Below are 27,272 nucleotides of genomic sequence, written 5' to 3'. Positions count from 1 at the left end.
TCCCCGAGGATTCTTTCATGCAAGAACTTGGATTTTAGAAGTATTCAGTCATAGGAGCATCTTTAAAAAATGGGCACAAATGGGAGTACGAAAGGCATAGATATGTGCAACGTTAGGTGTTAGTTTCCATGTACCATCAGATTGACTTACATGAGGATTCAAGACACTAGATTGCTTTCACTACACCAGAAGAGTTGTATCAGTTTTTTTCAGGTGTCATTCGGCTTGAGTTCAGTTGTAATCCAGAGGTTAAAGAGCAGGTAATTTAACACTATGGAAGAACGAAGCCTGAACCTTATAGGATGTTTTTGATTTACAGTGCCACAGTAATAGTAGACATCTACACTCTGTAGACAATGTTACAGAAAATAGATGAAAGTGGTTTAACCCTGCATAAAGTGAGATACACATTCTTAAAACTGAGTGTTGAGTGTCCAGGCAATGTAATAGGGCAAAATACATATGGTCCCAAACCTCTTGGGTGTCAACCAATGAGAAAGTTGGGTAAAAAGAAGTGGACATTCAATGGAATGCAGCTTGCGATAATATTATGTAAGCTGCAAGAACCATAAGCTGCACTACCTTTAAATTCATTTGATGAATCTTTGAAAGCTATAGTAACTGCAGATGTGAGGCAAACTGGCTTAGGTGTTGTTCTCAATCCAAACAATGGTACAGAAAACCATGCCTTAGCAATGCCTCAACATGTAGGTGGTCTCAAACATAAAAGCTTAGCATGCAAATTGCAGGACTATTGGCCTCATTATGACCCTGGCGGCCGGCGGTAAGCTGGCAGTAACACCGCCAACAGGCTGGCGGTGTTCGCCAGCTGTTATGACCGTGGTGCAATAGCCACGGCCATACCGCCGGCCCCTCCACTATGCCGCCAGGATTCCGCCTGGTGGTCATAATCCCCAGGGCAGCGGTGGAGTCCCCGACCGCCAGCCTGGCCACGGTGGTAAACACCGCCATGGAAACGCTGGCGGTAAGGGGGACTTGGGGTGCCCCTGGGGGCCGCAGGGGCCCCCAGGCATAGCCCCGTCACGCATTTCACTGCCCGAATTTCGGGCAGTCAAATGCGCGACTGGTGCTAGTGCACCAGCTGCACATCAGCATTGCCACCGGCTCTATTACGAGCCGGCAGCAATGCTATTGTGACTTTTCCGCTGGCCCAGTGGACGGTAACACTGTTACCATCCGCTGGCCCAGCAGAAAAGTCAAAATAGGGAGCCAGAAATAACACCAGCATTGGCGGTATTCTGGTGCCCGCAGCCTCAGCGGTCTTTGGAACAGACCGCCAAGGTTGTAATGAGGGACTATGTGTTTACTGTCCAACAAAAAATCCAGGAGGACTATTATACCAACAGGAAGGATTCCCAAGTCATTTGGTCAGTGATAAAGGTGTTGAATCTTTATCACCTAAAATCACAAACTGACCAGCTGCTTGAAAACGAATTTTCTCAAGCATGTTAAAGCTTCCCTATGCTATCTAGAAATGAATGACCAAGTTGAAAGAGCCATCCCGATGGTGAAAGAAACTTTTCATCTGCCACAAAAATGCCAGAAGGGCCCTACCACCTTGGTTCTGGGCACACATTACAAACCTGCCCAGCACAACTGGGAAAACACCATTTAAACTGTTAAAAGGAATATTAGTAGTCACCTAATTACAAAATATTGGCCATTGGTCTAGGAAAGATGAGTGCAAAACTCAGAAAGAATAGGGAAGCATTACCTAAAGTGTCTGATGAACTGAGTAGACTGAAGAAAAACTATCACATAAGAACTGTTGCCAGGAAACTACATGTGGCTGAGGTTGACTTCATTAGAATTAGACCTGCAGATCTCAAAACATGTGGAGAAAGATACAGTGATTGACTACGTGTGGTAAGAGTGAATAGATCTGCTCTGCAGTAAGAAAATGCACAGTGTTGGAATGGTTGACTTGATATCACTGTAAAATCATGTGAGAATATTTATCTAACAAAGAAAAGAGAATGCCACTGTTCAAAAAATGAATTGTCCTTGTTCTATAAGTTCAACATCTCGAAAGTATGATCGCTACCCAAGATGAAGAACATGTTCTTCTTTTTCATCATCATTAGATGGGAGCCATACTTCAGTATGAAAAATCAACTTTATTGGTATCAAAATCCAGCCCAGGCAATGCGTTTCATCCTATAAGGACTTCATCAGGGTTCTTCTATCCATGAGCATTTCGTATATGAACAGGTTCCCAACATTCCCTTGAGTCATCGGTCCCAAAAGACCATATCACTTATCAGTGGGATTCATAAAGAATAGCAGCCACCACATCATTGACAAAGCTTTTCATTATTTCGGCACTGTTGGCGGGAGGTGGCTGCTGTTCTTTATGGATCCATTGCACACCCACGATAATGTGCAAACGTTAGGAATAATCAATTATATTTTATTATACCAAAACACCCCCCTCCCAACACTATTACTTTCAGTGCTATGTCCTTTTCACCTCTCCCAACCTTTCTTGTGTTTTTTTATATCATCCTCTTTGAAGACTGGGACACCCAAGCCATCAAGGAAGATGTCACAGAACTTCCTTCTTGAACTAGAAGGGTCCGAGTGAGGCTAATGAAAGAGGATGACTCAGATATCAGCAGCCAATCTAAAAAGTTACTGAGGACTGTATGTTGTGCTGTAACCTATTTTAGTTTCCCTTTGTGCCTTGAGGACTAGAGCTTGACTGTTTCATTTCAATAATGTATGCTGCATTTAGAGTTGGCCCTATAAGATTGACTTGTGTTTTTGTGAGAACATATCTCAATACAGTTTTACAGGCAAAAATTATAAAATTAGAAGACAACAATTATAAAATTAGAAGACATAGGGCCTTATATAGAATTTGGCAGATGTAGGACATCTGCCAAAAAAGCAGAGGATGTCCTCTCCGCTCTGTGAAGTGCATAGTGACCATATACTCTCCAAGTAAGACAGGCATGATATCTATCATTTTCTGGTGGATTTCCTGCAACTGTCACACTTTAAATAAGGTCCTTAAACAGAAACCATGGGGCACATAGTTCTCAAGGTATGTCTACAGAACCAAGACTTCAGGTTTTTTACACCCCGTGAAAAAATCCATTACAGAGGGCAAGGAAAATGTGCTCTCATCAGAAGTGACCAAGGAGTGAAGAAGAAAAACTCTTAAACCCACCAGTGGGTTATAAAAAAGATACACATGTCTGCAGCAAATAAATATGGCACAACAATGGGAAAGTATGGACTAGCATCAACCTTTATGTCCGCCCTTGTCCCTTTCTCACCTTAACTGCCTGCCCCATCCCAAGAGAAGGACTGCAATTACTTGTCTTTATGTTTCACCTACCCCCACTATTGATCCTTTTTTAATTCAATGTTGGGGCACTTCTCTTAAAGGTAATTTTACAAAGTTGAGCAAACATCAGATAACTGACTGTGAGTGTACAGTTTGTATTCTGTATGCTTGACAGGCTTTCAGGATGTGCAAAAGTAGTGTGCCAAGTGGGGCAGCAGCACTTCTGTAGTTTTAAAGTTTCAGGCCTCTGAAGACTAACAAAATGTGCTAGGAACAAGACTGTTCTGGTCAGAAAGTGTGAAGTAGGTTAAGTGGTGAGTGAAAGAGCACAACCTATCATCTAGTGATGAAGCCATACATACCTATGAAGTGCCTCAAATTAGATGATGGTTATTTGGGAGGATTCTAGAACAGGGAAGAGCCCCTCTTAAGTTGAGTTAAGGATGCAGGGCTCTGGCTCCACCAAGATTAATCTAATTCAAGCCATTAGCTCGAATCAGCCTAATCTCTGAAACTTGTCAATCTTGGATGGAGATGGTTCTGGAGCCAATGATACAGACAATCTGTTGTTTCCCAGGAAGATAGTGAATGGGGGAGGGTATGGATAAGTAAACAAAGTGGGTGCAAACACATTATGTGAGGCTTTACTTCACTGGACAAGAAGGTGGGGCTGTGTAGGACCTTTCAACCATCCAGAACATTTAACTGTTACAAACTGTAACAGGGTATCCCATATAGTGCTAGTTCGTCCCACCCCTTTACCCTATAGGAAGCCTTAATGGAAACTGCATCTGGTGAAACATGAAAATACACCACCTAGGGGGTTATTCTAACTTTGGAGGAGTGTTAATCCGTCCCAAAAGTGACGGTAAAGTGACGGATATACCACCAGCCGTATTACGAGTTCCATAGGATATAATGGACTCGTAATACGGCTGGTGGTAAATCCGTCACTTTTCCGTCACTTTTGGGACGGATTAACACCTCCTCCAAAGTTAGAATAACCCCCCTAGTCTGTCATAACATACATTTAAAGAGTAGGTTAATGGACTTCAAAACGTAATAGAGAGCTCAAAGTTAATAGAGTAGATCCCAAATAGTCCTCAATCATGATAAAATAGTACTAGACACCTGCTATTCATGTAACTGTTATATTAAAGCAGCACCGATGTCCATCTGTTCCAAACTGACCCTAAAAATACTAATAAACACCAGGCACAATAGAAACCTATATAACTCCCTAAGTATTTCATCATTATATCTAAAAACAATCACAGAAGTGTTTCATCTTGTCAAAAATGTGTGCTCAAAGATAACATATGCTGTGTTCTAACATGTTTGCAGTACTATCAAGTGCCATACTTTCGCCATTGCAGCTGTCTCCAAGTGCATCACATGCTGCTTCTGTCACAACATGGGTCATAAACACAATAGATTCTGTCCGACTTGTTTAGAGCTGAGTCATTTTTTTAAGATAGATGGAAGCAGTCTCAGTTGAGATACTCTTAAATGCTGAAGATAAACTCATGACAGATTAATGGTAGTCCACTACAAATGAAATGCACACTGTTTTAAGCAATAATTGTAGAAATCATATACAACAAACATGTCCCACAAATTACAAAGAAAAAGAGCAGCGGCATATTGCTTGTGTAAAGTGAGCAGATGACAAATTGCAAGCAAAGTAAGCACACGATTGGTTGAATTTGATCAAGAACATGAGCGTGACATTAGCCGGACATGTGAATTAGAGTGTGAGGTTTCTTTTAAAAACTGAATTAGTAGAGGATCCGACAAAGATGTCACTCCTGCTCTTGTACGAGAAACAAAACAACTGTACAATTGAATAACATCCCCTGGTTGCTTTACATTTCCATCCAATCTATAAAATATTCAAGTATACTTGTAACAAGACCCTAGTTAACAATTATGAAGCTAATTATCTAGAAATGATTATTCTCAGCTTATGAAGCTTGTGTTCCCCTGCGTTAACAGACAATCAGTTATCACAACTCTGTTGTACACACTTCCATTAGTGAGCTAGCTTTGCGTTACAACTGTGCAAAATGTGATACCAACATGAAAGTTACACAAGGCTTAATATCAAGGTAATAAATGAATGGCTACTTTGCCCGTATAACGTCATGAAAGAAAATGGCCACCACTATTATTTGTTAAGCATCCCTCACATCATTTCACATGTTTTTCTGGTCGGGAATGCCAAAAGTGGTACAAAATTCAGCATTTTTTTTTTTTTTTGATAAACAAGTTTTATTGTTTTTAGGAAGAAGGAAAGGGAAGAAAAATAAAAGAAAGTGCAGAGCAGATAACATTTACAATGCAGTGTAGCAATGCAGTAAAGTCCAGCATCGACCCACCATTGACAGTAATATTGGGGCTGTAGTCTGGGCCAGAAGGTAAGCCACAATTTAGATCCTGTTACAACAATCATAGTCGTGTTCTCACCCCGCTCTATGGCATCATGTCCACCCATCTTCCCCATATTTTCTCAAATTTCTGTGGGCAGCCTCTGGATTCATATACCAATTTCTCTCGGTCTGCGCACCAGTCAACTCCCCTTCTCCACTTTTGGAGTGATGGGCCTTCGGAGGAGTTCCAGGCCGCGGCTCTGTCTCTTTTGGCGACCAGCATGGCTGTGGCAGCCAGGGCTCGTTTCTCCCATGATCCTCCCATCTCCTCCATCACCCCTAGCAGGACCAACTTCGCGGATCTCTGTACCTTTGCCCCAATAGGACTGTATCACTTGACAGGTCCAAACCATATGGAAGAAATTAGCAGGCTCGCTCGAGCATCGTGGGCATTGGGCGGAGAGGCGGACACCCGCTCGGTGTAGTCTGGATGGCGTCAGGTATGCGTCATGTAAGTAGTAGAATTGCACTGTAGGGAGTCTAACCGACACAACCAATACCCTGGGTGCCATCATAGCCTCTCTCCATTCCGTCTCTTCCAGGGCCCCAACCCATGACTCCCACCTGGTTCTAATGGAGCCCAGGTCCCCGGGAGCGTTGTTAATTAGCATTTTATCGATTTGGGAGACACCTTTCCCCCCCAGGTTCCCATGAGTAGTTTGGCCTCAAGTGGGTTAAATTCTGGCAAGGGGCCGGCGGGTGGCAAGTGGACCCTCAAGGCATGTCTAAGCTGGAGATATCTGAAGAACCTTGTCTGGGTTAGTTGGAAATCTACCTGTAGGTCTTGAAATGATTTCATAGCTTCTCCTTTCCACACATCTCCCACCAAGGAGATGCCCAGCAGGTCCTATTCTGCGAACCCCTCCAGCGCTGCAGTCGCGCTTAACCACTTCCCTCTCCACAGTGGGGTCTGGTGGGTGATAATGGTATTCGAGTGGGTTTGTCTTAATGCAGCGCGCCACGCCAAAAAAAACACCCTGGTTATCTCTTCCATATCTCGGGGGAGAGGCTTTCCATACATCACATCTAGGATATGCGGGAATCCCAGGAACTCCAACTCTACCCGATAGGCTGGGTCTCCCCATCCCCTGTTGAACCAATCGTGAATCACTATTAGCTGGGTGGCTAGATAATACAGATAGGGATCAGAGGCACCCAGACCCCCGTCGTATATCCCTCTTCGGCAGTGTTGAGTCGCTACTCGGTGTCTGGCACCCTTCCAGAGGAACAGCCCTGTGGCGCTTTCAAGAGCTCTAAACCAGGAGCGGGGGATAGCGAGGGGAAAATTCGGAAAGGTATATAGGAGCCTTGGCAGGATAATCATCTTGTATAGGGCCACTCGGCCCATTACATTTAGCGGCAGAGTTTGCCATCTCTGCAGGTCTGTTTTAACGCGCGCTAACAACGGCAACAGGTTTCTGGCCCATGTCAGTTCAGGCAGAAGGGACACCCAGATACCCAGGTACTTGAAGCTGAGTCTGCGCAGCGGTATTGTGTCCTGCCAGTCAAAGCAGTCATGCGAACTTGCCAGCGGGATCAGTATCGATTTGGTAGGGTTCATCTTTAGTCCCGACGCCTGCTCATAGCGCCGTAAAAGGCTGAGACTACGCGGGCCCGTTATACTGGGTTCCTCCATATACAACAGGACGTCGTCAGCGTATAGCGCTATCCTATCCTCTTGGGAGTGACCCCAGCTCCAGCCACGATATACCAGGTCTGTCCTAATCATCTGGGCCAGAGGCTCAATGGCCAGAGTAAACAGAAGGGGGGACAAGGGGCATCCTTGCCGTGTGCCCCGATGAACCTCATAGGTTGAGGACAAGGTCCCATTGACCTGAACGTGGGCTGTAGGATTGGCGTATAGCGCTTGAACCAGGTGACACAACCTCGGACCCAGGCCCACGCGGCAAAGCACCAAAAAGAGAAACCCCCAGTCAACCGAATCAAAGGCCTTTTCGAAGTCGATGAGTGAAAGGGCAAGGTCACGGGGCAGCCGGCTACGTTCAGCCAGAGCCACGTGTAGCCGACGGATACAGTGCTGGATACTGCGAGTGGCCATGAATCCACATTGATCTGGGTGGATCAGTTGTGGCAGAACCCTCTTGAGACGGGCGGGCGAGGATAGCGGCAAAGATTTTAATTTCGGTGTTAATCATCGATATTGGCCTATAGTCTGCACAGTACAGCGAGGGGGGTTGAGTTTTGGTGGAGTACTACAATGTTGGTGGCGTCTAACTCTCGGGGGAAGGATCCTCTACTTTCCACTTCTGTAAAGAGTTTTAATAAATGTGGTGTTAATTCCTCCCTAAAAGCTTTGTAGTATTCTGAGGGGAACCCGTAGGGTCCCGGCGTTTTCACGGTACCTAGTGCCAAAGCGGCTGCCAGATCCGCACCTCCACCGCGGGCAATCGTGGGAGGGGGACCTCGTCCAACAGTCGTCAGGCTTGACCCTGATTGACCAGTGCAGACGCTTGATATAGTGTTTGGTAGTACCTGGCGAAGGCATTTGCTATTTCTGTGTGTTTCACAACGAGGCTACCTTCCCCGTTGTAAATTTCAGGGACAATCCTGGAGGCATGATGGCGAGATACCAGCCAATATAGCATTTTCCCCGTTTTGTCCCCCCACTCATAGATTTTCGCCGTGGTTGCCCTCCACAGGTGTTTCGCCGCCTCCAGGGATTGATCTCAGATTTCCTCACGGATTAGGAGTAGTTGTCGTGTCGCCCTTTCACTTGGGTTTGTTTAATTTTCGTTCTCCAGGTCCGTCGCCCGAAGCGCCAGCTGTTCGATACGCTGGGCTCGCGAGTGTTCTTGGTTTCGTATCAAGTTTCTTGCCGTACCCCGCAGCACCGCCTTACTCGCCGCCCACAGAGTACCCGCTGAGGCCCCCGACCCCTCATTCAATTCAAAGTACTCTCGCTGTGCTTGTCGCAGCTGCTCAGTGTAGTTCCTGTCTTGGAGGTACCACGCGTTTGATTGCCACATGGGACGGGACTGAGACCGAGCGGGACCCACGACGAACCGAAGAGGGGCGTGGTCAGAGTTTCCCCTGGCTAATATTTCAATGTGGGAGAGGGCTGTGCAATCCGTGCTCGGGAGTAGCACCAGGTCAATTCTGGATTGCGAGCCATGAGCTGCTGAAGTGTGGGTGAACTGTCGCCGTCTTGGGTGCCATACCGGCAAGCATCACAGAGCTCCGTCGCAGATAACCACCCAGCGAGTCACGCCGCTGCTGCATGTCTGTATGCGGACAGCGGACCGGCTACATCCACGGCCGGATCCGGAGTTGCGTTAAAGTCACCTCCCACCATAGTGAGCCCAGGTGGTAGATCTAAAAGTAGCTTGGTGAGGACCTCGAGGGTTCTACGAACCAGTGGAGGAGGAGCATAAACACTATGTTAACAGTGGTTCCCTCAGGTTTGCCTGTGATGGCTACATAGTGTCCCTGTCGGTACCTCCACACCTGGATGTTTGTCATGGGAAATGTCCGGTGCAGTAGTATGGCCACCCCCGCGTGAACCCGGCATGGTACACGCTGTCAAAACCCCCACGGGTCAAGAAGGGGCAGTTGTCTCCCAAGAGATGTGTCTCCTGCAGCAGGAGTACCTTCGGTCGATATCGGTGTATGAAGGCGAACAATGCGGTATGCTTAATCTTTTCCAGGAGATGACCTGTGTCTGATTCATGGGGGGGCGGGTGTTTGGAAAGTTCCCATAATGGCTACCAAGACTCTCTATTGCTGGGCCTGGGGATCCTGGAGAGCTCTCATCTGGTCCCTGTCGCCGTGGGGCATGTGTCCCTATCGTGTCGGTGGAATCCCTACATTCTTTGCTCTGTGCACTAAATAAGAAACAAACATTGCAATAACCTAAAAAAACTGTAACATTGGCCTTTGGAACCAGGCCCCCTCGCCCCCCAACTCCCACCCCACCCCATTCTGTCGCCCATATATAGTACCTCACTTCTGGAACTAGTGAGGTGAGGTGAACCGTCAACTGATAGGGTAGCAGTGGTGGTGGTGGACCCCTCAATACTGTCGGATCAAGTACAGAAGCACAGTAAATGGTAATGGATTGAGCTTGACATAGTCCCCATCAGCCCAGCAGTTTGTTTCTTCCTTAGAGATTTCACATTGGTGAAATCACAATACCGGACTGCAGGACAAGTCTGTGTCCTCCAGGGCCCCCGATTGGGCATGCTTCTCACTCTGTGGGTCACGGTCCCTCTGGGCATCCTCAGAGCCATCCCTTGATCGTGGGCTCCACGGCTCCGTTTGGCGGGTCCCCAAAGGCGAGTCTGAATGGGATCCGTGTGGCATCCTGCACCACTGCGAGCGCGTGCGACAGCGTTGATCGGGCTGCTGTCCCCTCTAGTGACTCGATAGTGCCTCCCGCAGGGATCCAGACCCTTCTCTGTAGGGACCCAAAGGAACCTCCTTCGTCAACCAGGTCCATGCCGTGGCCGGCTGGTCAACAAAGAAAGTCTTATTTCTGTAAACCACACGGAGTCTTGCCGGAAACAGAAGACGGTATTGAATGTCCATTGCTCTCAGCTTCTGTTTCACCTCGGTGAATGAGCGACGCTGTTGTTGTACTTCTCGCGTGTAGTCAGGGAAAAGGAGGACCTTTGCTCTGCTGCAGAAGAGGTCTCCCTTCGAGCGTGCCTCTTGCAGCACCGCGCGTCTGTCCTTAAAGTTGAAGAGATTAAGTATCACTGATCTGGGCGGGGAGCCCGGCGGAGGTTTCGACTGCAGGGCCCTGTGGGATCGTTCGATCGCCCCCGGAGGGAGAAGAAGGGCCGACTTTCGCCACCCAGCCAGGAGTCACTACTTCAGTTTGGGCGTTCTTCTCCAGCGAGGCAGAGAGAGGTAAGTGGCATGGGAGAGGTCCCCTCTCCGCCAGCAGCACCCGGGTGGCCGCCCGCCCCACGGCTCACCTTTGTGCAGCTCTTCTCAAATTTTTTCACCAGCGGGGCACGATTCCCCCTCAATCGCGGGGGGCCTGCACGCGTGTGTTAACTTTGCAGCGCCCCAGGCCTCTTCTTTCTGCGTGCCACGGTGCCTGCTCACGGCCCGGTTCCAGGGCCTGAGCAGTCGCAGGATGTTTTCTCGCCCGCTTCTGGGCTAAGGGCCGGCGCGATCCTCTTTCCCCTGCCCCTTTGTCCCGGGAGGGAAGGGGGGGGGGGGGCCCCACGCGAGGGCCGCGGGTCTCGGTCCGCTTCGGGCCGAACCAGGATATGGCCGGTCATCAGCAGCGCGGAGCGCCGCTCTTCACCGCCTTGAAGCCGCGCACCGCTCCACACCACGCCGAGGCAGGACCCGCAAGCACACACAAGCTGCCGCAGCGTCCCCTGTTTCTAGCAGCCCGTACCGCGGCTTTACCTGCCATCCACCATTTTGGTCGCAGGCAGCCGCGGCAGTTCAGTTTTCAGCGCAAGGGCCGAGGGGTCCGGAAAATTTGTTTTCTTTTCCCCGGGGAGGCAGCAGAGCCCTTTGGGTCCGCCTGTGGCGCCGATGGGGATGGATTGCGTTCTTTGCAGGAGGCGGATGACAGAGGGGTCCAGAGCACTACGAAAGTGCGACTGCCATCTTGACGCCTCGGCCACGCCCCCTAAATTCTGCATTTTAGTTGACCCCTGGCGAAGTATGAGAAATTTTGAATGGATCCAGTAAGTAAGTACCTTATGATGTAAATAAAAAAATATTGAAAAAGTAAGTTGTACTGCCCTTGTAAACTAATTTTTTGTTGTTGCAGGTTTCTGAAATTGTGAAAAGATTATCCGCTGTCAATGGGTAAAAATGTCTACTAAAAGGAGATGTGAATTTGTAAATATTAATGAAGAGTTTATAGCTAGTACAAAAAATGTTGGAATAGGTTGGGATCTGTGTGTATTGTGTCAACAAGATCTACCAGAAGTTTTAGTGTGTCTAGCTAATAGTAAACATTCTGATAAAAGAACTGGGTACAAACATTTTTGACGAACTTCAACAACAACAGGACTTCAACCACAATAACAAAATCAATATAAGCAATTCTGCACTGACAAGGCTGTGTGTACAACATGCCTTCAACTCTCCACTTTCACTTGTGCTGCAACAAATTACAATCTCTTCATCCACTCAGTCATTCCACAGAACTTTGATATCTCTAAAACAAAGAAAATCAGATGCACAGTGTATATTATCCTTCTTAAAAATTAAAGAAAATGAGTGGACCAAGAAATGTACTTCATCCCTACCAGAGTAGTATTTGCAGTTACCATGTACAATGACAAAAAATTGCAAAATGTACCTGTAAGTAATATCAATGCCTCCCAGCTTTCCCCCTATTCATAATGACCCTATGTCAGACGAATGGATGCTGATGATTCAAGCTCTTGATCTCCATATTGTAACCAATATAAGCCACTCCAGTTGGGGCTGCTTTCCACTCTAACAGAAGTGGTTCTGTCACAAAAAATAGTGTATTGCTAACTTTATTAAATGAGTCAATAAATTCTCCTTCTATGGTACGCCACTGCTTTGATATACTAAGGAGTAAACTGGCCACAATTAATCCTAATCAGACTCCTGTGGTGACATGTGATCAACCAGTCTGTGCAACAGCTAAACATTTACAGTGGTTACTTCCATAACTGTATGGGGAAGACAAAATGGTAGCCATGATGGGAACATTACACATTGAAATGTCATTCCTTGCAGTTTTAGGAGATTGGCTTGATGGTAGTGGCTGGTCCGTTATTTTAGTTGAAGCCAGTGAGGATAAAGTTGGATAATGTCTAAAAAGGTCTCATGTAAAACGATCCCGCTACATACACAAAGGTATTGTTGCATCACTGTATACACTTTTTAAGAAGGCTTCTGATGTATCTACTGATGAGCAAATATCCATAAAAGAATGGATTACATTAAGAGTTGCAGAGTCGGTTAATTTCAAATATTGGTATATTATACTTCAACTCGAATTACTGCTATTCCAATTTCTTGATACCAATCGATCGGCAAATTTTGAGAAGTTATTAACCCTGCACATGATCTGTCCTTGGATGTTTGCTAGGGCCAGGTGGATGCCAGTGTTCATTAAAACGCTTGTCGAGCTGAAAACTAGAATTCCAGATGTTTATGAAAGAATTTTTAAACTGAGATTTTGTTGCTTGTAATAGTGGTAGACCCTTTTCCTGCACATCTCATGATTAGGTGCATGAGCTGTGTAACAAGGATATAAAATCAGATGGTGGGGCAGTTGGTATTCTTGATAATCCTAGAGCATTGATGGATTGGATGGAATGGTTTCTTACCTGTAACTCCAGTTCTCTCGTAGGGGTATTTCCATGATAGTCATAAGCACTGAATAGTTCTGCGCGCCTGCGGGGACCCCGGAGCACTGAAGTATATTCTTAAGTGCAGATACCAGCCCTTTGAAAAAAGGTCTGTCAAAACCACTTAAGAATACACTGTGCAGCCTATGTGAACAGCTGCACAGGCCAAATTGTTAAAAAGAAAACAGCTGTATTGTAAATTCACGTTCAAATACTCATTTATTCTAGAAATGTAATAAAAAATACATTCTCATACTTTATTTACACCTCCTATGAGAATAAAACAATGCAGGGCAGTGTAGCCCATAGGCTGCCATTATACAGAATGTAAATAGAGCTGTGCCTTTAAGAAAGTAAAGTCTTCCTGTATCCCATCATGCACAGCAAAAGGCAGTTGCCTCAGTTCTTTTTGAAGGCTTGTAACCTGACATGAAGGAACAAAACATTAGTTGGAGTACCAACATTGATACTACTATGTCAACTTTTCTTATGTCAACTCCACCGGGGAGGAGGGAGGGTTGCTTATGACTATCATGGAAATACCCCTACGAGAGAACTGGAGTTACAGGTAAGAAACCATTCCTTCTCTCGTAGGGGATTTACATGTATAGTCATATGCACTGAATAGACTAGCAAGCCCATCCCCATAACCGCAGCGGAGTAGACAAAGTAATACTGAAAAAACATGAATCATGCATATAAATTCTTAAGCGAGGCCTGTCCAACCTGCGCATCTGCCCTAGCGTCTGTATCAAGGCAGTAATGCTGTGTAAAGGTATGGACCGATTTCCAAGTGGCTGGCTTGCATATCTCAGCCAAAGGGATATTTCTCATTAAGGCCGCAGTAGCTGCCTTCCCTCTAGTAGAATGGGCTTTTGGCCTGCCACCAAGAGATTTGTTCGCTAACTGATAACACAACAGTATACATGAAACAATCCATCTGGATAATGATTGCTTAGACGTGCCCAACCCTGTTCTAACTAAGCCATAGTTAACAAAGAGCTGCTGTGATTTACGCAAGCATTTTGTCCTGTCCAAGTAAAATTTCAAAACCCTCTTTACATCCAGGGAATGCAGGGTTCTCTCGGCAGGGGTAGATGGATTTTGAAAGAAAGTTGGTAATGAAATGGTTTGGTTCACATGAAAGTCGGAAACGACTTTAGGCAAACATTTTGGATGCGTTCTCATCACTACTTTCGCAGAATGAAAGACTGTGTAGGGTTCTTCAGAGCAAAGGGCCTGGATTTCGCTGACCCTACGCGCTGATGTGATTGCAACCAGAAAAGCAGTTTTCCACGTGAGATGTTGAAGTGATGCTTTATGTATTAGCTCGAACGGAGGTAGCATCAGACGCGAGAGGACAACATTCAGTTCACAAGGAGGAGATGGTCTCCTAATGGGAGGGAAGACCTTTTTTAAGCCCTCCAGGAAGTCCTTGATAATTGGGATCCTAAAAAAGGAGGGTTGAGAGGGGCTCTTTCTATATGCTGTTAGAGCCGCCAAGTGCACTTTTATTGATGTCAATTGTAAATCCGATTTTGCCAAACTTAGAAAGTATGGCAGGATAGTTTCCTCTCCGCGGGATATCAGGTCAACGTTGTTGTCCAAACACCACACACAGAATCTTTTCCACTTGCATGCATAAGCCGATCGTGTGGAAGGGCGCTTTGCTTCTCTTAGGATTTCCATACAGTCCTGAGGTAAGTTCAAGTGTCCATATTGCACTAACTCAGGAGCCATGCTGCCAAACTCAACGATGAGAGGTTGGGATGACATATCTGCCCTCGGAACTTCGTGAGAAGGTCCGGACGATGAGGCAGTCTGATGTGTGGCTTGAGTGACCGGTGAAGAAGGTCTGGAAACCACCATTGGCGGGGCCATTCTGGAGCAATTAGAATAATTTTGGATTGAGCATTGGGTAGCTTCTGGATGACTGCCGGTATCAGGGGAAGCGGTGGAAAGGCGTAAAGAAATGCTCCTGACCAGTTTATCCACAGGGCATTCCCCAGCGTCCCTGGATGGTAATATCTGGAGGCGAAGCTTTGGCATTTTTTGTTTTCTGGGGTTGCGAATAGGTCTATAGAGGGGGTACTCCATAGTGCGAAAATGGAACGAACAACGTCGTCGTGTAATACCCATTCGTGGTTCTCGTCCATTACGCGGCTGACAGCATCCGCTTGAACATTCTGCCTGCCCGGCAGGTGAGTTGCCACTAACGACAGGTTCCTGGCTAGAAGCCAATGCCAGATTGTCTGAGCCTCTCTGGATAATATCCTGGACCTGGTGCCTCCTTGTTTGTTTACGTAATACATGGTGGCCACGTTGTCCGTCTGGAGGAGGAGAGTTTCCGTTTTCAGAGAAGGTAGGAAGGCCTTGAGCGCAAGATGGACTGCGCGAAGCACCAGCAGGTTGATATGATAGAGACTCTCTCTCTGTGACCACTTGCCTTGGACTCGAAGATGATCCATGTGCGCTCCCCATCCGAGCTGCGATGCGTCTGTTACGATGGTTTGAGCTGGAGTCTTTTGCTGGAAAGGAATCCCCGCCAAAAGATTGTTGGGTGAACACCACCACTTGAGGGATTGTAGGGCGTGGGGAGAAAGAAGCTCTCCCAATCTTCCATCAGTTGGCACCATTGATCCTCCTAGCACTCCTGTAAGGGTCTCATATGGAGGCGAGCATTGGGAACGAGATGGATACAAGACGCCATCAAGCCAAGTAGAGAGGATATTACTCTTGCAGTGGTCTGTGGTGTTCTCTCTAGTTGTTTGCACTTTTGGAGAATCGATAATCGTCGTTCCTCCGAAGGAAACACCTTTCCTTGATTGGTATCTATAATGGCCCCTAAGTAGTGCAGCCTCTGAACAGGCGTTACTGTGGACTTGAGAAGATTGACTTGAAGACCGAGATTCTGGAGCAGCTGTTGAGCCCAGTTGAAATGTTGTTGAGCCTCTAGATAGTTGGAGGCCTTTATGAGCCAATCGTCTAGATAGGGGTAGACAAATATTCAATGCTTCCTCAAATGGGCGGCTACCACCTCCATGCATTTGGAAAAAGTTCTCGGTGCTGATTTGAGGCCGAAGGGTAGAACTGCAAATTGGTAATGACTTTTGCCGACGGTGAACCTTAGAAATTTTCGATGTTTCTCGCTCACCGGAATGTGAAAATAAGCATTGCGAAGGTCTATCGCGCAGAGCCAGTCACCCTGACAAAGTTGCGGGTAAATTTGGTGTAAGAATAGCATCCTGAATTTCTCTCTGCGAATCCACTTGTTTGCGGTCCTTAGGTCTAGAATGGGACGAAGCTCTTGTCTGTCCTTCTTTGGCACTAGAAAATACCTCGAATAAATCCCTTTCCCACGTTGATTGATCGGGACGGGCTCTATTGCTCTTTTTTGTAATAGGATTGCTACTTCTAACTGAAGAGCTTCGAGGTGGTGGCTGGCTGGTTTGGGTGGAACAGATGGAGGAGGACTGATGAATCTGAGAGCATAACCATTTCGCACAATATTCAATACCCAGGCGTCTGATGTGATGCGTAGCCACTCGTCCAGATGATTTGAGATACTTCCCCCTACCAGAGTGGATAACCGAGGAGGGGGAAGCGAAGATTCAGGGCTTAGACGCAGGAGCCTGGCGAGTTGCCTGAGTTTGCAGCGTGGAACGACCCCTTGTCGACTTTCGCTGTGTCGAGAAGGCCCTTTGATGCGGTTGTTGCTGCTGGGGACGTGAGGACATCCAGTGTGGTGTCTGATACCTGTGGGTGAATAGTCTTTGCTGGTAGGGACGGAATACTTTTCGTTGTTCCTTTGGGCGTTCGATGCCTACCGCTTTTAAAGTGTCTAGCTCAGACTTCATTCTTGACATCTCGTCATCGGCATGAGAGCCGAACAAGGTGGAGCCTGAGAATGGTAAATTCTGAATTCTCTGCTGTGCCTCTGGTTTGAGAGATGTTAATTGCAACCAAGCGTGTCATCGTAAAGCTACTCCATGAGCGTAGTTATGTGCCGACAGCACCGAAGAATCAGCAGCAGCGCTTATCACCTGGTTGGAAACCATGGCACCCTCACCCATATCCTCCAAGAAATCTTCCCTTTTGTCTTTGGGTAGGTGCTCCGCAAACTGTAGCATAGAGTCCCAAAGAGCACGATCGTATCTTCCTAATAAAGCAGTAGCACTGGCTGCTTTCATTGTGATGGCTGCGGTAGAACATACTTTTCGGCCTGCGGCATCGATCTTTCCACTCTCCTTGTCCGGAGGCGAGGAGGAAGACGGAGATGTAGACTGTAATTTCTTTGCCGCTACTATAACCGAGTCAGGCACTGGGTCCGACCTTAGGAATAGAGGGTCTTGTTCCGGTGGGCGATACTTTTTAATAAGCCTGGAAGGAGCAGATTTAGTTGTGGCCGGTGTCAGAAAAATATCCATTGCCGGTTCAAGAAGACCCGGGACCAGTGGAAGTAAAGGTCTTGAGGATGCTCTCTGGTGTAAAGTCTCGAAGATCACCGAGGTCGATGGGGCGGGTACCGCCAGAGGGATATTTAGTTTGGTCACCCCGCGCACTAGGACCTCTTGGAAGGTATTCACGTAATCTATGGGGGACACCATCGGGGACGGTGAGTCCGACAGGGTTGGAGAGTAATCCTGTGTAGACGAAGAGGAATGTCTATGACGTGAATGTGAAGATCTCTGAAGTGACTCATGTCGATGGTGCCGAGAGGAAGACGAACGTCTAGAGGAATGCCTGGAATGCCTTATGGATTCCGCTGGAGTCACCGGCACAGACTCTGAAGGGGGAGCCGGAAGAGGAGCCGTAGGTGTTACCGGTGTCTGCGGCAACGCCGGCTGTTGGGGAGACAGCTGAGGCGAAGCTGGAAGAAGGATGAGTGAGGCCGAGGATTCTGAAGTGGTATAAACCCTTCTGGGCCTTTTTGACTGTCGCCTCAACGTCGACACACTCCTCGACGTCGAAGTACGGTGACGGCGGGTGCCTCTTGGTGTTGATCCCCCCCGTTGCTGAGATCCTCTCGACGACGACCTTCCTCGACGTCGATGTGATGACGGCGACCGTCTTCGACGGGGAGCACTCTCTCTCTACGCCGATCGTCCTCGTCGCGTCGGCGGTGAACCGGACCCAGATCTTCTCGACGCTGACCGTCCTCGTCGTGTCGACGGCGACCCGGACCCAGATCTTCTCGACGGCGAGCGTCCACGCCGCCTCAACGGCAAAACGGCTGCCGACGTCGAGCAATGCTTCTTTCTCGCCGGTGAGCCGGTCCTCGACGGCGAGCATGTTGGCGCCGTTCCTAGCCTCGACGTCGATGCCCTCGACGTCGTCGGAGACCTATGCCGTTTCTGAGCAGGTCTGGCAGAAGTTGCAGAGGAAACAGGGTGAGCCCTGGTAGAAGACTGACCTTCTCCTCGCTCTGTGGCAGATTGGCCACTTCTTCTCCTGTCCTCTCTTCCCTGAAGTCGAATTTTCTCCCTATCACGAAGGGTCCTTCTGGAGAAAGTTCTACAGATGTCACAGGAGTCAGGTTTGTGGCTGGATGGAAGGCAAATTATACAGACCCGGTGTGGGTCTGTTTTAGCCTTTTTTCTGCCACAAGACGGACATTTATCAAAAAGTGAAGGCATTTCTAAAATAGAAAACCTTAAATTTCTGTCAGAATTTGACAGAAAAGGTTAGCAAATGTTCACTCAATATTAAAAACGTCTGAAATTCAAAAGGTTTTAATTGAATTTCTGTCAAAAAAGGCTTTGTGAGGTAGAGCTCAATGCTTCAGGTTCATGTCAGAAGGAGCCAGAAAAAAGAACTGAGGCAACTGCCTTTTGCTGTGCATGATGGGATACAGGAAGACTTTACTTTCTTAAAGGCACAGCTCTATTTACATTCTGTATAATGGCAGCCTATGGGCTACACTGCCCTGCATTGTTTTATTCTCATGGGAGGTGTAAATAAAGTATGAGAATGTATTTTTTATTACATTTCTAGAATAAATGAGTGTTTGAACGTGAATTTACAATACAGCTGTTTTCTTTTTAACAATTTGGCCTGTGTAGCTGTTCACATAGGCTGCACAGTGTATTCTTAAGGGGTTTTGACAGACCTTTTTTCAAAGGGCTGGTATCTGCACTTAAGAATATACTTCACATCAGTGCTCCGGGGTCCCCACAGGCGTGCTGAACTATTCAGTGCTTATGACTATACATGGAAATCCCCTACGAGAGAAGGTGTAATTGCCAACTTACTGGGACAATTCGATGAAGAAATGGGATTCAGTGAAAACTAAAATAACTGCGTTCGTCATGAAACAACATCTCTTGCAACACTCAATTTGTAAATGATGTTAAGGAACTTACACAAGTGTTTTCACATGATAACCGAAATCCTTATGCCTGTGGTATTGGCGAAAATCTTATGAATATTGCATTCAACTTAATCATGAGTGATAATGCAAATAAATGTGGGCGCATTGCTGACAACATGGGGAGAACTCAAATGGAACGCTTCTTCAGGGACGCCTGGTAGGCTGCGAAAAATCTATTTTTTAACCTATTCCTAGAAACAAGCTATGTTCATTTCATAAGGTAGTCCCAAATCTGTGAACCACAAAGTATACATCTTGAAAAGCAACTGCTAACTTTTCTCTTGACTGTATATTGCTTGCCAAGATAGAGTAGGATAAGGAAAGGAATTTTTTGCCCATGGGACTCTTGATTATCCCCATCACTTTCCGAGGGAGGATTGGTAAGAAATGGGACAAAGTCTGACAGCATCTCTTGTTTGCAAAAGCTTAATGGTGCTGTAGATAACATGAATAACATTCCAGACACTGCAATTGTGTTATTGTGTTATTATGGATGGATTAGCAATCATCCATTTCTTAAAACCAGACAATGTATGACATTTTCAAGACTACAGCACCTATGTATTCCAGCCTTAAACATACATACTTACAAAATCAAAATTAGTAGGTATAGTACTTGATTGTTACATATAGGGGTCTCTAAAAAAGGGAGAAAGAACTAGGTGAGGTTTTGGTCCACACTATTGTGTAAAAGGTTCAACAAAGATACCAAAAAGAACTGGGCGACTTTTCTACAAAATGAAGATGATAAAAATGATTTGTTCCAATTCTTGGATTCTAACTTTTTGAGTCTTGAGATACCAGAGAGTAAAATTGTATTGATTAAAATGATGAATATTCCCGAAAATGTATCTGAACTCGGACTATGTTATCAAGAAGAAGCTGATTCCAGACAACTGTTACATGCAAAACATGCTAGTGAAAGTGGCCAGAAGTCTACAACTATACGTACTGTTAATTCCGATGTAGCAGTTATTGCTTTATGCATTTAGCAGCTTACATCTTTCAAATTTGTGGACAGATTATGGTATTGGGAAAACATCAAAGGCTACTGCCTATCCACGAGTATGCTAATAAACCAGGCTAAAGTGTTTGTGATGGTATTTTATTTTTCCTTGCATTTACAGGTTGCAACAGTGTATCTGCATTTGCTGGCTGTGGCAAGAAAACAGGTTGGGAAACGTGGCTACATTTACAGGCTGAGATATCTCATTGCCCACCAGCTATTTCAAATGACAGTTTCAGTCAGCTTCAGCAATTTGTAATTAGATTATTCAATAAGAACATTAAAACAGATTCTGTTAACAAGTGTTGAAGAAGGATGGTGACCACACTCAATTGCTCTCTAGAAAATGTGCCACCAAGTGAGGCTGCTTTGTTACAGAACAGCAAGAGAGCTATTTTCCAAACAAGTCATTTGTGGTTTCAGAAGTGGAACGTGAATCCTGATATACCCGATCCAGCTCAGTGGGGATGGCAGAGGGAAGATTCTGGATATGAACCTCTGTGGTCACTTTTGCCTGATGCTTCAAAATACTGGAAGGAACTTGTTAAGTGTAGATGGGAAACATTGTGTACCCATGCTTGTGAATGTAAACAATTGTCTCTTCCATGTACTAGAATTTGTGTTTGTGGTGGATAATAAGGAGGACACGCTTTAGATAAATGACCAAATTGTAACCTTTAAAAAAAAAAAACTGTGGACTAAAATAACAATAAACATTAATAACAATAACATTTGTACCTTGATACTTTTTCAATAAAAAGTATTTTAATGTTTTAATGTTACCAATTCCGTTTGTATAATATATACAAAGGAGATAACAAAAATATGCAGGGTGTCATTTAAAATGTTGTAATAGACTTTTGGTACATCCTGTATATGGGACTCAAGTGCCCCTAAAATAGTAACAACATGAACTAGACATTTTGTGATGAACAATGATTTTTGTTTTAAGTTTTTTTTCTTTAGACGTTCAAAAGTTAAGGGGGGTGAGCAAGTTATGTGGAATACCCTGTATATCTATCATATATCTACATACCTATCATAGGGTACTATGAGTCAATTAAACTACAAAATTTTTGAAATCCTTGGCTAAAAACCATTACAGTTATGTGCTGGAATACTAATATTCCATTTATGATAATATACTGGCCCTTGCTTCAGCCATTTTGTATTATGACATCACACGCCTAAAATGGCGGGACAGATTTTTGGGTTCTATATAAAAAAATCAATGTTCATGTGACTACCTAACACTGTACCAAGTGCCATGTTAGTATGACATTTAGCACAATTGTAGTGTTTTTTTACTTTAAGCTATCTTACTGCAACCAAACGCATCTTTCAAGCAGCTGCCTGGCCTGCCATCATTCTTAGGTTGTAGTGCTAACATCAACACATCCCACTAATTCACACTGTATTATTTTTAGTTCTTTGCAAAAAAGATCGATTTCCAGATCACAACAGTTTGGCACAGGACCAGAAGTACTCTAAAACCTATACAATTAGTCTCAGCCTTCCCTTTTTTAGGTCTATACCCCAGCCCCTAAAATACACCTTTTGGTTTGTAACAAATTTGAACTAGCCGTGATCTTGGTCAGAATTTCTGTAACAGCAGCCCAAAGTAGCCTCAGAGCCCCAAAACTCCAGAACATATACAAAAGATCCACACCTGCTGAGCTACATTTTCAACACCTACCATTGACCATAAGGTAGATTCTATTAAGCCCACTAGAGCTGACATAGGCCCTATGGAATATTTTTTATATTGAATCAACTTGAGCCTCGCATTGTGAGTCACTATGGCCAGTAGTTCTAGCACTTGAGGCCATTCCTTATCCATGAACTGTACCTGTAAGTCAATCTCTCATCTGGTTTGGTCCATTAAAAAGTAACACAGCACATGAACAGCCTCACAACAGAACCATGAGGCAGCACAGTTTGCAGCACATTATGAGTTGGTGGTTCTACATGACCACATTTCCACATTAACTTTCTTTTATGGGTGATAGCCCAAATGTCAAGAATTGGCCAACTGGCAAGTCCCTCACCACTCACAATTCTTCAAATGACTAGAGGTTGTGATCATCATCCCACCAAGCAGATACTTCTACATTACTAGCTAGTTTTCCAAAATTCCATCACAATGGAAGTGTTGGAGACATACACCCCAATTGTTGCTGTGCCCCACTAACATTAAGAATGAAAAACTACTGACAGTTAGCATGAGTATCCCTGATTATGTTGCACAGAATTGAACATCACTGGGACCAGGTGCCTTACAGCAATTGCCTGGCCAAATAAAGCTTTGTAATCACCAATGGCGCACCAATGTGTCACCCACTGCAGCTATGCTGTCACATAATAGCACTCAAAGTCTGGTTCACCCAAGCCACCTTCTGCACTCAGCAGTTGCAATTTTTGCAACACAATCTTATGCCAACCACCCTGTAATAATACCAATAGTAACAAATTCAACATTTTAGAACAGCTCCTGGGGACATAGTAGTAAAACAAAATACAAAAGATGAGGAGGAACCACCATTTTAGGAAATCCAATCCTACCCATTTCAGACAACAGTAATCTATTCCAACAAGCACTGGCATAGCCAATCGGTCTAAGCAATGGGAGTGCCTATTTGCAGAGACGTTTCGAGAGATATTCGGGAAAAGCCCCTGGCCTAAGAGCGACCGAAGCATTTTAGGTGAAAATTATCAAACACCATTTTGCATAAACTGCCAAAATACACTATATGAATGCAGAGTGCTTATTAAGTGTGATGTAGGTTTAAACAAATCAATTATGAGTTAGTATATTCATGCTGAGGAGCAGCAACAAGCAATATACTTGCCTTCAACACTTGCTACCTGGAATCACGCTCTGCATTCATGGATTTTGGCAGTTTATGGAATATCACTTGTGCTTGATAATTTTCACCAAAATATGCTTCTGCTGCTCTCAGGACAGGAGCTTTTCCTGAACAACTCTCAGAATGTCTCTGCAAATGGCCAATCGGTCTCAGCAGTTGGATCGCCTATGTCATCCACTTATAAAGCCTGTGGGGTGTGGTTTCAAGCTCCCTAATGTGCCTGATGGGGAAAGTAAACATGGTGCCCAGTATCATGGGTTTAATTGATTAATTACCGGGAGCAAGAGGAGATCACGTAAATTCCAACCACAACAGATCTATGTGTTTGTATGGAATTGTAAGCTTGCTTACATCGTGTTTTTTTTCCGGCTCCCTATCTTCAGACGAATGGGCATGGAGGCCATCTCCGCCAGCTGTTAAAACACTTCTTAGACCCAGCTCACAGCTATGGGAAGCTGGCCTGGTATGTGTTGGGTACCTAAGGTACTTATACCTTATTCCAGGTCCAGGTATCCCCTATTAGTGTAGTGTAGGCAGTGTCTAAAAGCCAGGCTCTCTAGAAGTAGCTGTGGATGAGCAGCCAAGGAGACATGCAAATCTCATGCAATACCAGGGTAGTCACACAGCACTTACACATGAAAGAAAATACTCAGTGTTACAAAAATAAAGGTACTTTATTTTAGTGACACAATTACCAAAAGTACTAGATAGGCTACCCTCCAATAGGAGGTAAGTAAACACACTAAATACGTACACTAGTAATCAGAAATGGGCATGAATAGCAGAAGAAAACAGTGCAATAGCAATAAAATAGTGTTCCTCAGGGGAGGTCAAACCATATACTAAAACAATGGAATGTGAATGCAGGACCCCCACCCAGGTAAGTGGAATCTGTAGAGAGAGGGTGGGCGAACTAGGAAAGCCCAAATGTAAGTACCACAGTGACCCCCAGCGACCAGGAAGAAATGAGTAAGTTACTGGATTTTCCCCAAACCACCAAAAGGAATGAAAAAAAAGGATAATGCAACACACAGACAAGACTGCAAGAAAACAGTGGTGGATTTCTGAAGAGAAAGACCTGAAAAAGAAGGGGACCAAGTCGAGAAGTTGCAGAAGTGTCCGGTGTTGGCAGGAGCCACTACTCACCCGTCTGTGGTTGCAGGAGTTGGTTGACGGTAGGACGAAGATGGTCAGCAATGCACCTCTGGAGTCAGTGAAGAGCTCGTGGAGGATGCAGTCTACGTCCTACGTTGGATGGAAGATTGAAGTCTGTCTATGGTGTGGAAAAGCCACCAACAAGCTTTGGCAAAGGCAAGAGTCGAGGTAGAAGAAAAGTGGGTCTGCCGGGGACCAGCAAGGTCCGGGAGGACTCAACCCATGGGGTGTGGGGCTCAGGGGACCCTCAGCAAGGCAGAGAGTTCAAGGAAGAAAAGGAAACCCCCACAGGAGACCCACTGGAAGAGGACCCAGGAGTAGCAGAGGAGCCCACGCAGCACAACTGAATAAGAGTCCCACTCCCCAGGAGAAGCATGCAGAGGGCTCTGTGTCAAAGGGAAGAGTGCTGGGGCTACACGGATCCTGAAGATCCCTTGGAGGAGATGCCAACAAGCCTTGGTAGATGCAAGAGACGCAGTGCATTGGGGTACTATCCTGCATGGACCCATGATGCAGGATCCACGCCGATCAGGATGACAGGAGATCCAGGCACCCAGTAATCATCGCGGTTGGTGCCTGCGGATTAATATCCCAATCTCACCTGCCCACAGAAAGTTTCTCCGCTTTACAGTAGCCAGCAGCCATTTCCAGTTCAGGGCTCTTCCTTTTGGCATGAGATCAGCCTCCAGAATATTCACGAAGTGCCTGGCTCCGGTAGCAGCTTGGTTGAGAAAGCAAAAACACCAATAATTTCCGTATTTAGACGATTGGCTCATAAACGCACAGTCGAGTCGGGAAGCTCACAACTCTCCAAAAGCTTGCATGGAATTATTAGATGAGCTAGGTCTCACTCTATATTGGAACAAATCAAAGATCTTGCCAGCAAGAGTAACTACTTTCTTAGGAGCGACAATAGACATGATCAGAGACAAAGCCTTTCCCACATTGGAAAGACAAACCAAACTTATGTCCTTAGCAACCAAAGTTCAAAGAACAAAACTTTCTTTCATTAGGCAGTTCCAAGTCTTTATTTGGGATGATGTCATCTTGCATTCAGCTAATTCCATTTTGCCGCTTAAGAATGCGCCCCCTACAAGAGGAATTAGATCTTCAACGGATACAAAAGAGAAGGTAATTCATGCACATTGTCATAGTGACTTCATGCGTGATCGAAGCACTCTACTGGTGGACAAAACAATCAAACATTGCGATAGGCCTTCCTTTTCTGCTTCAACGTCCCCCGCTGGTCATTACCATGGACACCTATCTGGAAGGATGGAGGGCATATTTACAAGACCTGCAGGTCAGCGGAAGGTGGAAAAGCTCTCTTCAAAAATGTCACATCAATTTCTTAGAGCTCAAAGCAGTATTTCTGGCTCTACAAGCTTTCCTCCTCAGAATAAAACAATCTGCTATCCTCATAAGAACAGACTATACAACAACAATGCATTACCTGAACAAGCAGAGAAAGGTCTTTTCTCCTATCTCAAGAATCTGAAAATATTTGGATTTAGGCTATTCAAAATGGGGTGAGTTTACGAGCTGAACCCCTACTAGGGAGACAGAACGAGACAACAGACACCCTCAGCAGACTAACATCATCCTGCCACGAATGGGAATTGAATCAAGAATCTCTTGACTAAGTCTTCAAAAAATGGTGCAAACCCAACTTAGATCTCTTCGCAACCCCACAGAATTCCACTTCTACTCAAGCTGGGGTAACCACCCAGGGTCGTGGGGGAATTCGTTTTTGATGGCATGGTGCGGAATATTTGCCTACGCTTTTCCACCCATTCCCCTTATGTCAAGAGTGCTCACAAAAATCAAGAGAGAACGTTGCAGACTACTCCTGATATCCCCATATTGGCCTCGCCAGCATTTTTTCTCAGAACTGTTCCTACTGTCAGAGAGAGACCACAATCCGCTGAAGATCTCACCATATCTGCTAAGGATGAATGAGGGTCAAGTCATACACCTGGACCCCAACTCACTGAAATTATCAGCTTGACTCCTGAACACAAGGAGTTTGCCCACTCAAATATTCACCCAGAATGTAGAAAAATACTCTCAAAGGCCAGGGCTGATACCACAAACAAAACTTACTCTTTGAAGTGGAATAGGTTTTGTTTATGGTGTCAGCAAGAACAGATAAATCCACTATTGTCAGCACCAGAAGTGATATTGTCCTATCTCCTGCATCTGGCATCTTCAGGATTAGCTCATGAATCCATTACAGTGCACCTGGCAGCCATATCTTGTTTCAGACGTTCCCCGACATCTTCTTTATGGTCCTCCAGGTTAATAAAACAATTTATCAAAGTACTGTTTAGAGTTTTACCACTAGTAAGACCTCACCAGTCTTCCTGGCAACTCAACACAGTACTAGCTTGGCTCATGAGACATCCATTTGAACCAATTCACAAAGCAGAATTGAAACACTTATTGTGGAAAGTTGCTCTTCCAGTGGATCTTACTTCTGCTAGATGTATCAGCGAGATCCAGGCCTTACAATTCAAGGGCCTTTCCTTCAATTTAAAGACGACAGGGTAATCCTTTGCACAAACCCAAAGTTTGTTCCCAAAGTACCATCAGACTTCCACATTAATGAGCATTTGATCTAAAAGACTTTCGTCCCAAATCCGTCATCTATAGCAGAATGGGCTCTTCACTCACTGGACATAAAAATATGTATTAAGTTTTATTTGGAGAAAACCAAACACTTTCACGAGTTGAAACAATTATTTGTCGCTTATAGCGCTCCTCGAAAAGGCCAACCCCTATCTCAACAAGGCATAGCGAGATGGATAGTAGCT

The 27,272-nt window shown here is 45.5% G+C and overlaps 1 protein-coding gene and 1 long non-coding RNA gene across 7 annotated transcripts in view; one reads left to right on the top strand and one right to left on the bottom strand.

Annotated features, from left to right (window-relative positions):
• The window catches only part of LOC138261222 (uncharacterized), a 50,377-nt gene extending 29,241 nt beyond the window's left edge, over positions 1 to 21,136 (top strand). Inside the window, exon 3 of the long non-coding RNA XR_011199057.1 lies at positions 20,559 to 21,136. This is a non-coding gene — a long non-coding RNA (uncharacterized lncRNA). The remainder of the gene's footprint in view (positions 1 to 20,558) is intronic.
• The window catches only part of EDA (ectodysplasin A), a 1,298,941-nt gene that overhangs the window by 423,687 nt on the left and 847,982 nt on the right, over positions 1 to 27,272 (bottom strand). The window lies entirely within an intron of this gene.

This window comes from Pleurodeles waltl, chromosome 2_1 (assembly GCF_031143425.1).
Source record: "Pleurodeles waltl isolate 20211129_DDA chromosome 2_1, aPleWal1.hap1.20221129, whole genome shotgun sequence".
Classification (NCBI taxonomy): Eukaryota; Metazoa; Chordata; class Amphibia; order Caudata; family Salamandridae; genus Pleurodeles; species Pleurodeles waltl.
The sequence above is the reverse complement of the archived record's forward strand: the minus strand, read 5'-3'. Positions and strand labels throughout refer to the sequence as shown.